This window comes from Danio rerio, chromosome 4, assembly GCF_049306965.1.
Source record: "Danio rerio strain Tuebingen ecotype United States chromosome 4, GRCz12tu, whole genome shotgun sequence".
Lineage (NCBI taxonomy): Eukaryota > Metazoa > Chordata > Actinopteri > Cypriniformes > Danionidae > Danio > Danio rerio.
Window position 1 is genome coordinate 60,786,590 of NC_133179.1, and position 17,088 is coordinate 60,803,677.

At 39.5% G+C, this 17,088-nt stretch overlaps 1 protein-coding gene and 18 non-coding genes across 20 annotated transcripts in view; all 19 read right to left on the reverse strand.

Annotated features, from left to right (window-relative positions):
- The window catches only part of LOC137491040 (uncharacterized), a 48,323-nt gene that overhangs the window by 15,141 nt on the left and 16,094 nt on the right, over nucleotides 1-17,088 (reverse strand). The gene's annotated exons all lie outside the window — the stretch shown is intronic.
- On the reverse strand, nucleotides 17-90 carry trnat-agu (transfer RNA threonine (anticodon AGU)). The gene has a single exon. It is a non-coding gene; the product is annotated as a tRNA-Thr (tRNA).
- On the reverse strand, nucleotides 277-350 carry trnat-ugu (transfer RNA threonine (anticodon UGU)). The gene has a single exon. It is a non-coding gene; the product is annotated as a tRNA-Thr (tRNA).
- trnar-ucu (transfer RNA arginine (anticodon UCU)) lies at nucleotides 1,096-1,184 on the reverse strand. Its single transcript is given in 2 exon segments — nucleotides 1,096-1,131; nucleotides 1,148-1,184. It is a non-coding gene; the product is annotated as a tRNA-Arg (tRNA).
- Nucleotides 1,618-1,691, reverse strand: trnat-agu (transfer RNA threonine (anticodon AGU)). The gene has a single exon. It is a non-coding gene; the product is annotated as a tRNA-Thr (tRNA).
- On the reverse strand, nucleotides 1,878-1,951 carry trnat-ugu (transfer RNA threonine (anticodon UGU)). Its single transcript has one exon. It is a non-coding gene; the product is annotated as a tRNA-Thr (tRNA).
- On the reverse strand, nucleotides 2,697-2,785 carry trnar-ucu (transfer RNA arginine (anticodon UCU)). Its single transcript is given in 2 exon segments — nucleotides 2,697-2,732; nucleotides 2,749-2,785. It is a non-coding gene; the product is annotated as a tRNA-Arg (tRNA).
- On the reverse strand, nucleotides 3,218-3,291 carry trnat-agu (transfer RNA threonine (anticodon AGU)). Its single transcript has one exon. It is a non-coding gene; the product is annotated as a tRNA-Thr (tRNA).
- trnat-ugu (transfer RNA threonine (anticodon UGU)) lies at nucleotides 3,478-3,551 on the reverse strand. The gene has a single exon. It is a non-coding gene; the product is annotated as a tRNA-Thr (tRNA).
- On the reverse strand, nucleotides 4,297-4,385 carry trnar-ucu (transfer RNA arginine (anticodon UCU)). The gene is given in 2 exon segments: nucleotides 4,297-4,332; nucleotides 4,349-4,385. It is a non-coding gene; the product is annotated as a tRNA-Arg (tRNA).
- trnat-agu (transfer RNA threonine (anticodon AGU)) lies at nucleotides 4,818-4,891 on the reverse strand. Its single transcript has one exon. It is a non-coding gene; the product is annotated as a tRNA-Thr (tRNA).
- Nucleotides 5,079-5,152, reverse strand: trnat-ugu (transfer RNA threonine (anticodon UGU)). The gene has a single exon. It is a non-coding gene; the product is annotated as a tRNA-Thr (tRNA).
- trnaf-gaa (transfer RNA phenylalanine (anticodon GAA)) lies at nucleotides 14,576-14,646 on the reverse strand. Its single transcript has one exon. It is a non-coding gene; the product is annotated as a tRNA-Phe (tRNA).
- trnan-auu (transfer RNA asparagine (anticodon AUU)) lies at nucleotides 14,737-14,810 on the reverse strand. The gene has a single exon. It is a non-coding gene; the product is annotated as a tRNA-Asn (tRNA).
- trnaq-cug (transfer RNA glutamine (anticodon CUG)) lies at nucleotides 14,913-14,984 on the reverse strand. The gene has a single exon. It is a non-coding gene; the product is annotated as a tRNA-Gln (tRNA).
- On the reverse strand, nucleotides 15,761-15,833 carry trnaf-gaa (transfer RNA phenylalanine (anticodon GAA)). The gene has a single exon. It is a non-coding gene; the product is annotated as a tRNA-Phe (tRNA).
- trnai-aau (transfer RNA isoleucine (anticodon AAU)) lies at nucleotides 15,922-15,995 on the reverse strand. Its single transcript has one exon. It is a non-coding gene; the product is annotated as a tRNA-Ile (tRNA).
- Nucleotides 16,098-16,169, reverse strand: trnaq-cug (transfer RNA glutamine (anticodon CUG)). Its single transcript has one exon. It is a non-coding gene; the product is annotated as a tRNA-Gln (tRNA).
- trnaf-gaa (transfer RNA phenylalanine (anticodon GAA)) lies at nucleotides 16,959-17,031 on the reverse strand. The gene has a single exon. It is a non-coding gene; the product is annotated as a tRNA-Phe (tRNA).

Here is a 17,088-nt window from a genome sequence, read left to right on the forward strand (position 1 = left end):
ACAAAACCTGTACATTAGGCACTGCTGGGATTTGAACCCAGGATCTCCTGTTTACTAGACAGGCGCTTTGACCAACTAAGCCACAGCGCCAACGCTGAATAGGAGGCAAGACGTTTTTGCACACAGAGACCAAAAAAAGACAGCAAGTCTTAAAATGGCAAGCAAAGAGGTTGTTTAACTCTATTTGTCGCACTATTCATTACGCCTCAAAGCTATACAATTTTATAATTCATTCCGGTGAGCTCTATAAAACAAGCACACGCACCACCTGGACTAAGGCGCTGCTGGGATTTGAGCCCAGGATCTCCTGTTTACAAGACAGGCGCTTTGCCCAGCTAAGCCACAGCGCCACAGAAATTTGCAGTAAGAGACATTTGCCCGATAACAAAAATCAAGAAGAAAAAATAATACACAACAAAAACCAGCATGTCAGGATGCAGAAAATGCTGACAAGCCGGACGCGGTCTTTTAGAGTCTGGATGATCATGTCTCAAGCCTGACCATGTCATCCAAACCCAGAGTCAGCTCGGAAAATGGAAATCAGGACAAACATATGCTATCGGCCATTGAAAGAGTTTCAGATCAGAAAGCCACTCTCCCATAATCTGAGGGAAAGGTGCAGTTTGGATTTGAACCTAGCACCTGCTGTTCCCAAGACAGGTGCTCTGGCCAACTTAGTCTTAACACTAAAAGAAAAAACCTCTGGATACGATACTTCCAAACGCAGTTTCATCCAAGACAGTGGGGGGGAAGCAAAATTTACTGTGCTTTCTACTCAGTTACTTTGCACATGCATAAAGAGGCTCTTGTACGACAAATCCAAAAGGCGTGATCTCAACAATAGGTGGCAGTTACTTTTCCCCAAAACCACAGGTTGCCGACGAGTCATTCCTCAAGCCCACTAGGCCCTACACCGTTTTCTAATCTCCCTTATTTAAAACAGCTCAATTAAGTCATCGGCTTTATTGTAGAGTACCCCTAGTATCTGAGCCTGCACTGCGCAATGAAAGAAAGAAGCAAAACGGGATGGACAGATGCCTAAAATGTTAGAAACGCACCACACCTTAAGTCAGTTAAGAAAAAGAGCAAAGCTTGCAACTCTGGTGGGACTCGAACCCACAACCTTTGAATGGCTCAGCTCACAGCCTAGAAGTCCAATACGCTATCCATTGCACCACAGAGCCTAAGTGCTCTGCTTCCTCTAGAAATGTTGGACAGAAAGCACTTTTTAGTACTCTCTGGCCCATGAAAAAACAGCCGACTGCGGACAAGGCACTGCTGGAATTCAAAGCCAGGATCTCCTGTTTACTAGACAGGCACTTTGACCAACTAAGCCACAGCGCCAAACGACCTTGACACAGGCTAAATGTTTAATTCCAAAAAATAAAAAAAAAACTAACAACGGTAGCGCTGCATGTGGGAATGTCTGGACTTGAAATATTAAAGTCCAATTGGTTAGGCATTACCACACTATGCTATATAAAGGCATCGTCCAAAGCCCTCTTGAACGAGCAGCGTTCTTAAGGATTTGAGTGTTGTTAAGAAACCGACTGCTAAACATCCCGCTGCGTAAACACTCGTTACTCTTAACAAAAGCAAACACAAAACCTGTACATTAGGCACTGCTGGGATTTGAACCCAGGATCTCCTGTTTACTAGACAGGCGCTTTGACCAACTAAGCCACAGCGCCAACGCTGAATAGGAGGCAAGACGTTTTTGCACAGAGAGACCAAAAAAAGACAGCAAGTCTTAAAATGGCAAGCAAAGAGGTTGTTTAACTCTATTTGTCGCACTATTCATTACGCCTCAAAGCTATACAATTTTATAATTCATTCCGGTGAGCTCTATAAAACAAGCACACGCACCACCTGGACTAAGGCGCTGCTGGGATTTGAGCCCAGGATCTCCTGTTTACAAGACAGGCGCTTTGCCCAGCTAAGCCACAGCGCCACAGAAATTCGCAGTAAGAGACATTTGCCCGATAACAAAAATCAAGAAGAAAAAATAATACACAACAAAAACCAGCATGTCAGGATGCAGAAAATGCTGACAAGCCGGACGCGGTCTTTTAGAGTCTGGATGATCATGTCTCAAGCCTGACCATGTCATCCAAACCCAGAGTCAGCTCGGAAAATGGAAATCAGGACAAACATATGCTATCGGCCATTGAAAGAGTTTCAGATCAGAAAGCCACTCTCCCATAATCTGAGGGAAAGGTGCAGTTTGGATTTGAACCTAGCACCTGCTGTTCCCAAGACAGGTGCTCTGGCCAACTTAGTCTTAACACTAAAAGAAAAAACCTCTGGATACGATTCTTCCAAACGCAGTTTCATCTAAGACAGTGGGGGGGAAGCAAAATTTACTGTGCTTTCTACTCAGTTACTTTGCACATGCATAAAGAGGCTCTTGTACGACAAATCCAAAAGGCATGATCTCAACAATAGGTGGCAGTTACTTTTCCCCAAAACCACAGGTTGCCGACGAGTCATTCCTCAAGCCCACTAGGCCCTACACCGTTTTCTAATCTCCCTTATTTAAAACAGCTCAATTAAGTCATCGGCTTTATTGTAGAGTACCCCTAGTATCTGAGCCTGCACTGCGCAATGAAAGAAAGAAGCAAAACGGGATGGACAGATGCCTAAAATGTTAGAAACGCACCACACCTTAAGTCAGTTAAGAAAAAGAGCAAAGCTTGCGACTCTGGTGGGACTCGAACCCACAACCTTTGAATGGCTCAGCTCACAGCCTAGAAGTCCAATGCGCTATCCATTGCACCACAGAGCCTAAGTGCTCTGCTTCCTCTAGAACTGTTGGACAGAAAGCACTTTTTAGTACTCTCTGGCCCATGAAAGAACAGCCAACTGCGGACAAGGCACTGCTGGAATTCAAAGCCAGGATCTCCTGTTTACTAGACAGGCACTTTGACCAACTAAGCCACAGCGCCAAACGACGTTGACACAGGCTAAATGTTTAATTCCAAAAAATAAAAAAAAACTAACAACGGTAGCGCTGCATGTGGGAATGTCTGGACTTGAAATATTAAAGTCCAATTGGTTAGGCATTACCACACTATGCTATATAAAGGCATCGTCCAAAGCCCTCTTGAACGAGCAGCGTTCTTAAGGATTTGAGTGTTGTTAAGAAACCGACTGCTAAACATCCCGCTGCGTAAACACTCGTTACTCTTAACAAAAGCAAACACAAAACCTGTACATTAGGCACTGCTGGGATTTGAACCCAGGATCTCCTGTTTACTAGACAGGCGCTTTGACCAACTAAGCCACAGCGCCAACGCTGAATAGGAGGCAAGACGTTTTTGCACAGAGAGACCAAAAAAAGACAGCAAGTCTTAAAATGGCAAGCAAAGAGGTTGTTTAACTCTATTTGTCGCACTATTCATTACGCCTCAAAGCTATACAATTTTATAATTCATTCCGGTGAGCTCTATAAAACAAGCACACGCACCACCTGGACTAAGGCGCTGCTGGGATTTGAGCCCAGGATCTCCTGTTTACAAGACAGGCGCTTTGCCCAGCTAAGCCACAGCGCCACAGAAATTCGCAGTAAGAGACATTTGCCCGATAACAAAAATCAAGAAGAAAAAATAATACACAACAAAAACCAGCATGTCAGGATGCAGAAAATGCTGACAAGCCGGACGCGGTCTTTTAGAGTCTGGATGATCATGTCTCAAGCCTGACCATGTCATCCAAACCCAGAGTCAGCTCGGAAAATGGAAATCAGGACAAACATATGCTATCGGCCATTGAAAGAGTTTCAGATCAGAAAGCCACTCTCCCATAATCTGAGGGAAAGGTGCAGTTTGGATTTGAACCTAGCACCTGCTGTTCCCAAGACAGGTGCTCTGGCCAACTTAGTCTTAACACTAAAAGAAAAAACCTCTGGATACGATTCTTCCAAACGCAGTTTCATCTAAGACAGTGGGGGGGAAGCAAAATTTACTGTGCTTTCTACTCAGTTACTTTGCACATGCATAAAGAGGCTCTTGTACGACAAATCCAAAAGGCATGATCTCAACAATAGGTGGCAGTTACTTTTCCCCAAAACCACAGGTTGCCGACGAGTCATTCCTCAAGCCCACTAGGCCCTACACCGTTTTCTAATCTCCCTTATTTAAAACAGCTCAATTAAGTCATCGGCTTTATTGTAGAGTACCCCTAGTATCTGAGCCTGCACTGCGCAATGAAAGAAAGAAGCAAAACGGGATGGACAGATGCCTAAAATGTTAGAAACGCACCACACCTTAAGTCAGTTAAGAAAAAGAGCAAAGCTTGCGACTCTGGTGGGACTCGAACCCACAACCTTTGAATGGCTCAGCTCACAGCCTAGAAGTCCAATGCGCTATCCATTGCACCACAGAGCCTAAGTGCTCTGCTTCCTCTAGAACTGTTGGACAGAAAGCACTTTTTAGTACTCTCTGGCCCATGAAAGAACAGCCAACTGCGGACAAGGCACTGCTGGAATTCAAAGCCAGGATCTCCTGTTTACTAGACAGGCACTTTGACCAACTAAGCCACAGCGCCAAACGACGTTGACACAGGCTAAATGTTTAATTCCAAAAAATAAAAAAAAACTAACAACGGTAGCGCTGCATGTGGGAATGTCTGGACTTGAAATATTAAAGTCCAATTGGTTAGGCATTACCACACTATGCTATATAAAGGCATCGTCCAAAGCCCTCTTGAACGAGCAGCGTTCTTAAGGATTTGAGTGTTGTTAAGAAACCGACTGCTAAACATCCCGCTGGGTAAACACTCGTTACTCTTAACAAAAGCAAACACAAAACCTGTACATTAGGCACTGGTGGGATTTGAACCCAGGATCTCCTGTTTACTAGACAGGCGCTTTGACCAACTAAGCCACAGCGCCAACGCTGAATAGGAGGCAAGATGTTTTTGCACACAGAGACCAAAAAAAAGACAGCAAGTCTTAAAATGGCAAGCAAAGAGGTTGTTTAACTCTATTTGTCGCACTATTCATTACGCCTCAAAGCTATACAATTTTATAATTCATTCCGGTGAGCTCTATAAAACAAGCGCACACACCACCTGGACTAAGGCGCTGCTGGGATTTGAGCCCAGGATCTCCTGTTTACAAGACAGGCGCTTTGACCAGCTAAGCCACAGCGCCACAGTATTTCACAGTAAGAGACATTTGCCCGATAACAAAAATCGAAGAAGAAAAAATAATACACAACAAAAAGCAGCATGTCAGGATGCAGCAAATGCTGACAAGCCGGACGCGGTCTTTTAGAGTCTGGATTATCATGTCTCAAGCCTGACCATGTCATCCAAACTGTTGGAATATCTATCTCTATTCCATGCGTGTTCAAGAGAAAAGGTCAGGAGAGGTTTTTTTTCAATGACAAAAATATTAGTAATTTATTAGATACAAATGAATAGTTCGATGACAGAGCTCTGGGTTATGTTACCCCAATGCAATACAAGAATTACATTCAAGAGGTTCGCAACTGACTTACATTTCCTGACTCCAGTATATATATACACAACTGATCTTAACAGGTGGAGTTTTGGTTTGGTCATTCTGCAGTCCTTTGGCTCTTTGCAACCCCTGGACATTACTTCCTCTTTCTGCAACCTTTCTCTGTATACCAGAACTGAACAATTACGTGCATCTTTAATATATTTCACAACTTCTACAAGCATCAGGACAACTTGTGACATGTCTAGACTATAGTTCTGGAACAAAGGCCCCCACCCTCAATTTATTCTTATTCTGCTTTTCCACTTGTCAGCAGTTCTTCTAAAAAGTATGCAGCACAGTAAAAAAGAGGAAGTTTGTCTGGTCAAGACATTTTATAATACAAAAGAGAAAGATTGATTAATCTGTTTTTAGTCTAAACATTTTTCTAATAAAAAATAATAAAAAGAATAAAAATAAAAATAAATTCCTTTTCTCCAACAATTCCCCTTTTCTGCTCCTCTCTGGAGCAGACAAAAACAAAATCAGATAATCAAATCCCCACAAAAATGTCCAATTGTCATTACTGCAGGCCTTTGCCTAAATCCCTGTTTTACCTCTTATTCAAAACAATCTTTAACATCCTAGTGCTTCTTCATTATGTTAAATTATGCCCAAAAACCCTTTTAACTCAATTTCTTTAACTTTTCTGGATTCAGTTTATAATTTTCACACTCTTGGTTCTCCTCTTCGGTGGTGCAGTCTCTTCCCTCTTGAAGTCACTCCGATATCTTTTGCTAAGGATTATACTTGCTATACTCTTATTAACTTCCAATTATCCCATAATAAAAATGTTCCATTCTCATACACTTTATCAATAAAGGTAATTAATTTTTTCTTCTTCTTCTTCCCCACCAAAATTAAAATAAGAATGAGAATAATAAAAATGTAAATAAAATTTAAAAACTCCAACATTTAAAAAATAAAATCTGATCAAAAGGAAATGCACTCCCATTGAAAATCCCACAGTATGAATAAAATCTAAGATCAACACTTGTGAAAATATGATTGGAATTAGAAATTCAAAATTCTAACAACATAATTCAAATCAGCAATTCACTAATACAAATTATAATCCCCCTGCTTAGTTCAGACTGAATTTCAACATTTTAAAGTCATTGAACCAAAATTACAATTGAGATTTAGGATTAAAAATCAACAGCTTCAAAGTAGGATTAAACTAAACAATTATTAAAATGAAAAGTTCAGAACTCAATCATAAGAAGGTTATTAAACTAAGAACTCAAGCTCGTCACCAAATGATTAAAACCAAAATTCAAACATATTTAAACTAGATATTTTTTCTCTCAATGTCTTAAAATAGGAAAATCAAAAACACAACAATGTGATTAAAATAAAATAAAAATCTTAATAATCTCTTCAAATAAAAGGTATAAAAGCAACAATGGCTTAAAATATAAATTGTAAAATGTCTTTAAATGAAAGATTTAAAAACAACAATGGCTCAAACTAAAATAATCTTTAAAAATGTGTTCAAATAAAAGAATCTTCAAATAAAAGAATCTTACAATCATAATGATGTGTTTAAAATAAAATAATTTAAAAAATGTCTCAAAATAAAAGATCCAAAAATCATCTTAAAATAAAATATATATATATATTTTTAAAGCATTGAATGTCTTAAAATAAAAGATTATGAAAAAACATACAAATGTCTTAAAATAACAAAGGATTTAAAAAGCATTAGAAAGGTATTAAAATAAAAGATAAAAAGTCATGGAAATTTCTTAAAATGAAAGATCATAAAAATATTTAAAAAATGTCTTCACATAAAAGATAAAAAATGTGTCTAAAATAAAAGAATAAAAATACAAAAAAAATCAAAATCTAATGTGTAAAATAAAATAATATTAAAATAAATTTAAAATATTAAATTTTTCTAAAATTTCTCCAGTCTAATTTGTCCAAATTCATTCATTCATTCATTCATTTTTTAAAGCTTAGCCCCTTTATTAATTTGGGGTCCCCACCGTCAGTGTAATGAACCGTCAACTTATCCAACATATGTTTTACACAGCGGATGCCCTTCCAGCTGCAACCCATCTCTGGGAAACGTCCATACACACTTAGTCACACACTTTCTGTCAGATTGTCATATGCTAGTAAATCAGTCTTATTTCTCTTTCTATTTTAGAATTTAATGTGGTTTTTGGTTCCCCTTTTTGTGTTGGCCTGTATCTAATTTACAGTTGGCCTTGTTGTTGCAGCGTGTTCAGCTCCCACACCAATACATGCTTACACACTCCAATTAGATATCAGATATCCCCTTTTTCTGTTTTATTCCTCTTTCGGCCTGGGCCTAGCTCCAGGCCGTTTTTACACCCCTATGTTGACTGTCAAGTTAATCCGGCCAGCCTCACACCTTCAGCAACCTGTTTAGAAAAAATCGGGAATAAGGTTGTTAATTTGTCATTATATAATCTCTACATAAGTAAGCTACTGCACATCCAAGCTGCACCAGGTCCCTAAAACTGCAGTCCTGTAAACAATTCAAGAGTCATTAATTCCATCGTTTTGTTCCATAATGATCTAATACCTCCAATATGATTTTTATCCAATTCAGTTTGGTCTGTGCACAGATTTTTGCCAATTGTTTTTAAATTTGTATCAATTTTCTCTACCTTTCCCTGTAATTATTAGTTTTACACCCTCCCTAAATTCATGCTTCAGGCCCATTACTTGCTGCAATTTCAAATATTCATTATTTCAGCGTTTATTATTATCCACTCTAATTCTTACTCAACATCTATTTGTTTCTAGATCGTCTTTCATTAAACACTTCATTACTGTCTGACTGTCCTCTTTGCTTGCTGGCCACTCCTCCAGCCATCCAGTATAGCTGTCAATCATGACTAGCAGATATATATATATATTTTATTCGCCTGTTCTCCCATATCTCTATAATCAATTGTAACCTCACCCTCATTCTTCTCTTGCAGTTTCTGATACCTCTAAATATAATTTAAGTCTTATTACCATGTCTTTTACAGTCACCAGTATACGGCTATTAAAAATGGCTTATTTATTTAGCAATCTGACTCCACTTTTCTCAGACAGCACTCATCCTAATATTGAGGCGTGTCATCTAATCACCTATAATTTTTATTTACTTCCTTTAAATCTAGTTCCATATAAATTTTATAACAACTGCTTACTTCTAATCTATTAGTTGTCCACTTTTTTCTGCAAGTAAAATTTCATCAACATGCTAAATAAACACCACTCTCTCTGATAATTCAAAAATCAATCACTTTACATTTTTTCATCAGTATGACCATATTTCTGCATACACTATTAACCTCAGCTTTAAAATCTCTTCTCCTTAATTGCTTCTAAATCATAAACTAAACACAATCTTCTTTTGTTTGTTGCTTACTTGTAAAATTGTATTCAAATTAAGTTAGTCACATCTATGTTTATAACTCAGTTAAAATTTAGCTTAAATAAAATGTCTAAAACATAATCCAGATGACCTTGTCTAGGTATTTCTCTTAATTGCTCAACAACATACTACCTCTTCACTACGCTGGCTAATTTTATAATCCTCCATTTAAGTATTTCACTAATAATCAATCAGTTTTTGAATTTGACACTACTTTTGATAATTAATTTTCTTAACTATTTATTACTTAGTTTGTTCTAATCATTTTTATGATTTTCTTTTGGCTACTAATTAGTTCTACGTCATTTCGGTTCAACTAGTTGCCCATACACTTTTTATATACTTTTATAAGCTAACTAAAAATCACTACATTTTCTCATCCGTTTCTTTCAGCTGTATTTTGACTTCATCATTAAACTTCTTCACATGGTTACATGTGAAAGAAAATCTGTTTTCTTAAACTCTCTTATTATGTTTCAATTCTTTTATCAGATTAGAACTATTAATTTTTACCCGATGACTTGAGTTCAATTTTTCATGTTTCAATTTCTTCTTTACGCATAAAAAATTTTCTGTTACCAACCTTTTCTAGTTTTTAATATCCCATCTTAATTTAGATGATTCAACATAATATTTTGCTTTTAGTAAATCTTTACTAAAATAATCAATTCCATCAAAATTTATACTTCAAATGACTTCCAGTTACCAATAGTTGTTTCTTCTTCTTTAGTCACCACCATACATTGTACTTCCTCCTATATCCTGTTCATGCCCTGTATCAGTAAACCTATGAAAATTTGCAAAAATAGTTAAATATCATTTCAACATTATACATTTAGAGATTCATTGTATATTTTCCTCTAAGCCTTTTTCTTAGTTATTATTTTCATAACAAAACCTTAATAAATTCTGTCTCCCTCATATTACCAGTCATCATATGGTCTCAAATGGTTCTTGACAGCACCCTGCCTCTTACTTTACCCACAAGTTCCTTTTTCTGAGTGTCTGATCTCCAGACATATTTAGCAGTTCGCTGTGGTCCAGTTTGGAGGAGCCCACATTTCTGAGGCAGACTACTGATCTTTCACAGTGCCCCTCAATACTCGGATGCTCTAGGCCTTTCAAGCATCACTGCTCCACTCCACAACGATCTCACTCAACACCTGCCTACCTGTACAGGTGCCTAGTCTTCCGCAACAAAATTCCTGGCTTAGGTCGCTCCCGGTGGCCAACGAGAGTCTTACCCGTCTTTGGAATAATGTCTCATGGAGACCAGTTACTGCTCTTCTCCACTGCAACCTCCTTCTCAGTTTTCCTTCAGAACTTGGTATCTCTGATGTTAGGGAAACATGCACTGAAGAACCATGTGAGCCATTGTGACCACATTCTAGAGTTTAACCAATGAGACAGGTTTTATTAAGTTTAAAATAAATTTGACCTCCAATAATAGTTTTAAGTAAAGTTTGGCATCTTCACTCCCATCCACTCAGCACTATGGTCTGCTTAGTCTGCAGGCAAAGCTGTAGGGCACTATGATGGTGGAGACTAAAAAACAAGACACAGTTGGGTTATTATAAAACACAAATTATGACATGGCCTACCATGTGATAAAATTGTTCAACATTATTGCTATATCTCAGGGTTCATATTAGGCCTTGACCCCTCATGTTTGTTTAATATATATTTTTATATCTGAAATGCAATGTTTAATTATCGATTTCTTTCTTGGTGTTTATCCTTTTTAAATTTAGAAAAATTAAACTCACTTCATCTTGTTCATCCACATCCACTAAGTGTCCATGATTTTTCTTTGACCCTAGATGATGGCTTAGATAGTCTTATGCAGCTAACTTTCATAGATGAAAACAGCCAGTGTAAGCCATAACAATTTTTTATTTTTTTTTTAATCATTATTATTACTAATATTATTATTCTATTTAGTTTTTGCACCTAAACTCAATCTTGTCCTCTCACATCAAATCTCAGTTCCTCAAAGTGTTACTTCCTCAAAGTGTTACAAGTGCAACTATTTTTCTAGTTTCTATCTCATCGGTTTAATGTCTCTGTCTTTCTCTCTCTCTATGTATATAATATTTTTCAAATATATTTTAACATATTGTTGGAATTTCTATCTCTATTCCATGCGTGTTCAAGAGAAAAGGTCTGGAGAGGTTTTTCTTCAATGTCAAAAATCGTAACAATTTATTGGATACAAATGAATAATTCGATGACAGAGCTCTGGGTTACATTACCCCAATGCAATACAAGAATTACATTCAAGAGGTTCGCAACAAACATACATTTCCTGACTTCAGCATATATACACAACCGATCTTAACAGGTGGAGTTTTGGTGTAACGTCACTTGTCAGTCATTGTTCAGTCCTCCATTGGCCACACCTTCGACATACTTCCTCTTTTTCTACGAATTCTCTGCCCAACAACAAAGTATACATCTTTCTATGTTTTGTGTTCAGTTTTAACACCTCTCTTCAGACAGGAAGTTTCTGCAGAGCTGAATTTAATTTTGGACCCGCATGTATCTACTTCTGCCAAAAAGCTAATTAGTATGCACAGCACTCACCCACAACATTAGAAGTTCAGTTAATATATGACCCTTACATGACCAATACAAATAATTGTTTGATTAAAAGAAAAAGAGACAATAATAATAAAAAACTGATTGCTATTTTACAACACAACCTACCACAACTCTTAACCCAACCTCACAGTAACAAACCTCCATGTGGGTTTCATTGATTCAATGTCTTGTACATGGCACAGAATACAACCTATTGCAGTTTATTAAAATCACACCTACCCCAGCCCTAGGCCCAACCTCACAGTAACCCGCTATGTTTTATTCAATTTTACACCTACCCCAACCCTAAACAAAACCTCAGAGTAACCAGTTTTATTTTTATTTATTTTTATGAATGTCTACTACAGCTACATCAATCGCAAACCCAGCCTACGTGTGGCATAACTGCTGACCCCTTAGAGGTCATCCAGCCAACTTGCAGTGTAATCTCCTCCACTTGTAGGTCTCTGAGCTGCAGCAACACCTAAGTGCTCTGACACAGAGACACAAAAGACTTTTAACCTCCTCTTGGAGAGGAGAGAGTCTCCGACCCTGGATCTCAGGTCTTCCATGGAGGGACTGTCAGGAATCCTGTAAGAACATCCCAATCACACAACCTCTTGCCATAAAAAAACAAAGCAGAATGTGTGGTGAAGGAACTCCGGGTTGACAGAGCCTTGTCCTTGCTTCAAGCAATGTGCTAACAAAGTGCTGAACAGAGTGGCACAAAGGATAGCGCTTATGACTATGGATCAGAAGTTTCTCGGTTATGGAAACCAAGAAACTGTGTATGAGAGAATGCGTAAGTGTATGAGTGGCACTTGTTCAAGCGGAGCAGGGACGTGCCAGCGATCAGAAAGAACTGGAGTTTGTGCCAAGACTGGGTTTTAAAAGTGGCAATTTCCATATGGTCTAGCGGTTAGGATTCCTGATTTTCACCCAGGTGACCCGGGTTTGACTCCCGGTATGGGAAGGCTTAAGTACTTTTGCTCCTGTCCTTTTTGGCCAGCGGTCGGACTGCAGCTACCTTATAGGGTGTGGTTGTGGAACTGCTATGTAAGACTTTGATAGCTCAGTTGGTAGAGTGTAGGACTGTAGGACCAATTCTTAGGTCGCAGGTTCGAGTCCAGCTCAAAGGATGTATTTTGTGCTCAGAGCCGCTTTCTTGCCTTTGCGAAGATATCATCGGCACCACTGCTCGAAGTTCACCATGGAGGTGAAAAGGAAGTTCCCTGACGAGGAATCGAACTCGGGCCGCGGCGGTGAGAGCGCCGAATCCTAATTACTAGACCACCAGGCTAGACCATTAAGCCTAGCTGTGGGCTTCCACCCAGGTGTGCTGCAGCTGCTCTGACAAAAATAACTCTTTAATAACATTTGCAACCTCCTCCTGGAGAAGAGAAAGTCTCAGAGCCTGGATCACAGTTCTTCTTGGGAGGGACTGTCACATGCTCTGTGTTAGAGCATCCTATCGACACCACAACTTGCCATGACAAGAAAGCACAGCAAGCGTTGAAGGAACTGCATGTTGACCGAGCCGTGTCCTCTTTCCAAGCAGCATGCTAATGAGCACTGCTGACGCAGACTGGGCCAGTGGCGCATACTGCCACCTGTAATTCGTGGTTATGCTTGGTTACACCGGCCAATCACGGTCCGAGTTAGAACCAAGATTTTTTTTAATTCTTGGTTACGCTGGCCAATCTTGTCCCGAGCTGGAACCAAGATTCACCCTCTTCTTGGTTACGGCAGCCAATCATGTTCCGAGTTACAATGAACGCTATGGCCAATCAGAGCCCTTATAACATTCATGATTTGTACTGTATTAACAGATTTCGTTGTGGATTATTTGGACAACAATTACAAAGTAAGTATTTTTATAACAAGTTGGTTTAAATGAATAACCATTACAGTAACATTAATTACAACAACACAATTATTATATGATTGTTATAGATGTTATATGACGTTGTTTGTTAAGATTAATGTTAGCCGACCAAGCACACTGTACAGTTTTACTACAAACATTTTAATGCAGTTATTATACATTACTTCACTTTATATTGTCATTTACTACCATAGTTACAATAATGCCAGTGCATTATTCTCACACATTAATGAATCACTTCACTAATAATAAATATAAGGCTCAATTCATCAGTCATTAATTATAAACAAATAGTATAATGACGCTCACATATCACTACATCACTAATTATAAACTAATCTAATAATGCTCACGCATAATACATCACTAATTATAAAGCATAAAACAATATGGATCACGCATGATTGCATCACTAATAATAAACCAATAATATAAGGGTCACAAATTAATCCATCACTAATAATAATAACATTATTATTAGTAATGGATTGATGTGTGACCCTTATATTGTTGGTTTATTATTAGTGATGCAATCATGCATGATCCATATTAATTAATTAATAACTGCATTAAAATGTTTGTAGTAAAACTGTACAGTTTGCTTGGTCGGCTAACATTAATCTTACCAAATAACGTTATAAAACATCTATAACAATCATATAATAATTATGTTGTAGTAATTAACGTTACTGTAATGGTTATTCATTTAAACCACCTTGTTAAAAAAATACTTACTTTGCAATTGGTTTCCGAATTAATCCGCAACGAAATCTTTTATTACAGTACAAATCATGGATGGTATAAGGGCTCTGATTGGCCATAGCGTTCATTGTAACTCAGAACACGATTGGCTGCCTTAACCAAGAATAGGGTGAATCTTGGTTCCAGCTCACAAAGTGATTGGCCGGTGTGACCAAGAATAACCACGACTTACAGGTGGCAGTATGAGCTAACCGACCACTTACTGCCAAGCTTAAGTCTTCCAGTTGGTGCTGCCCAGGCTAAAGAAAAAAAAAATAAAAAAATTATAAAACGGCCTTGCCAGAAAGTAGCAGAATGTCAATACAAGGCGGTGGCAATGTGCATTGATTTCTGAGTAACTCGTCATTCGGCATGCAGGGCTCCTCACACGTTTACTGGAGCAGGACCAGGTAGGGCCTTCAGTCACCTGCCCCTTGTGCACAAAATAGAACAACGGCACCGTTTTACAACCCCGGGATTGAACCAGGGACCTTTAGATCTTCAGTCTAACGCTCTCCCAACTGAGCTATTTCATCTGCCTTTTCACAAATATCCTGCAGCATTCATGTCTGTGAGACTAAGCAGAATCCTGAAATGCCTCTGAGGCCTTAAAGGGTAAAAGTTTGGCCAGTACGGGGATCGAACCCGCGACCTTGGCATTAATAGCACCACGCTCTAACCAGCTGAGCTAACCGGCCACTTTCTGCCATGTTTGCTCAAAAGCTCAGAGTAACTGTCATTTTCTTCAAGAGATAAGAATGCTATTCCAGCTTTTTTTGTGCGGTGCTGGTAAAAAAACAAGGTCCCACCAAGATTTGAACTCGGATCGCTGGATTCAGAGTCCAGAGTGCTAACCATTACACCATGGAACCTCAAGTCTTCTGCTTGGTGCTGCTCGGGCTAAAGAGAAAATAATGTAAAATACAAAACGGCCTTGCCAGAAAGTAGCAGAATGTCAATACAAGGCAGTGCCAATGTGCATTGATTTCTGAGTAACTCGTCATTCGGCATGCAGGGCTCCTCACACGTTTACTGGAGCAGGACCAGGTAGGGCCTTCAAAAGAAAAGCGCACTATTCCAGGCATTTTGACGACTAAACGGCAGGCAGGGCAAAGAGGCCACCACAGAGCAAATGTGATCTTTTTTTTCTATTTTGACCACGTGGAAAATCGCCTATTATTGATTGCTTTGAGGGGAATTAGCTCATGGTTAAGCGCTCGCTTTGCATGGGAGAGGTAGCGGGAACAATGACTGCATTCTCCACCTCTGTTTTCATGCCTTTTTACATTGGCTTTTATTGCAAAGCTGGTGGCACCTTGAGGGTTAAAAGCGAAACTACTTACGTCAGCTTTGCCGGTTTCTGTGTAGTACATATCATTGCAACCCTTCAGAAGCCCTATCAAGTCACAGTTTTCTTTTATTCAGCAGCGTGTCCGCAGTGGGACATCAAAGCGCTAAATACATAGCATTATAGAGTGCTGTCGATCAGGCCATTGGAATCATCGCCAGAAGCAACGTGACCATCTGGGAGGAAGATAGTGTTTTGGTCAAGTGGAAGCAGGTGGACTTAAGGGTGAAGCAGCTAGGCTTTTTGGATGACTTTCAGTCACCTGACCCTTGTGAACAAAATAGAACAACATCACTGTTTTGCCGAAACCCAGGATCGAACCAGGGACCTTTAGATCTTCAGTTTAACGCTCTCCCAACTGAGCAATTTCAGCTGCCTTTTCACAAGAATCCTGCAGCATTCGTGTCTGTGAGACTAAGCAGAATCCTGAAATGCCTCTGAGGCCTTAAAGGGTAAGAGTTTGGCCAGTACAGGGATCGAACCCGTGACCTTGGCGTTATTAGCACCACGCTCTAACCAGCTGAGCTAACCGGCCACTTTCTGCCATGTTTGCTAAAAAGCTCAGAGTAACTGTCATTTTCTTCAAGAGATAAGAATGCTATTCCAGCTTTTTTTGTGCGGTGCTGGTAAAAAAACAAGGTCCCACCGACATTTGAACTCGGATCGCTGGATTCAGAGTCCAGAGTGCTAACCATTACACCATGGAACCTCAAGTCTTCTGCTTGGTGCTGCCCGGGCCAAAGAGAAAATAATGTAAAAAACAAAAAAAAAAAAGAAAACGGCCTTGCAAGAAAGTAGCAGAATGTCAATACAAGGCAGTGCCAATGTGCATTGATTTCTGAGTAACTCGTCATTCGGCATGCAGGGCTCCTCACACGTTTACTGGAGCAGGACCAGGTAGGGCCTTCAAAAGAAAAGCGCACTATTCCAGGCATTTTGACGACTAAACGGCAGGCAGGGCAAAGAGGCCACCACAGAGCAAATGTGATCTTTTTTTTCTATTTTGACCACGTGGAAAATCGCCAATTATTGATTGCTTTGAGGGGAATTAGCTCATGGTTAAGCGCTCGCTTTGCATGGGAGAGGTAGCGGGAACAATGACTGCATTCTCCACCTCTGTTTTCATGCCTTTTTACATTGGCTTTTATTGCAAAGCTGGTGGCACCTTGAGGGTTAAAAGCGAAACTACTTACGTCAGCTTTGCCGGTTTCTGTGTAGTACATATCATTGCAACCCTTCAGAAGCCCTATCAAGTCACAGTTTTCTTTTATTCAGCAGCGTGTCCGCAGTGGGACATCAAAGCGCTAAATACATAGCATTATAGAGTGCTGTCGATCAGGCCATTGGAATGATCGCCAGAAGCAACGTGACCATCTGGGAGGAAGATAGTGTTTTGGTCAAGTGGAAGCAGGTGGACTTAAGGGTGAAGCAGCTAGGCTTTTTGGGTGACTTTCAGTCACCTGACCCTTGTGCACAAAATAGAACAACATCACTGTTTTGCCGAAACCCAGGATCGAACCAGGGACCTTTAGATCTTCAGTTTAACGCTCTCCCAACTGAGCAATTTCGCCTGCCTTTTCACAAGAATCCTGCAGCATTCGTGTCTGTGAGACTAAGCAGAATCCTGA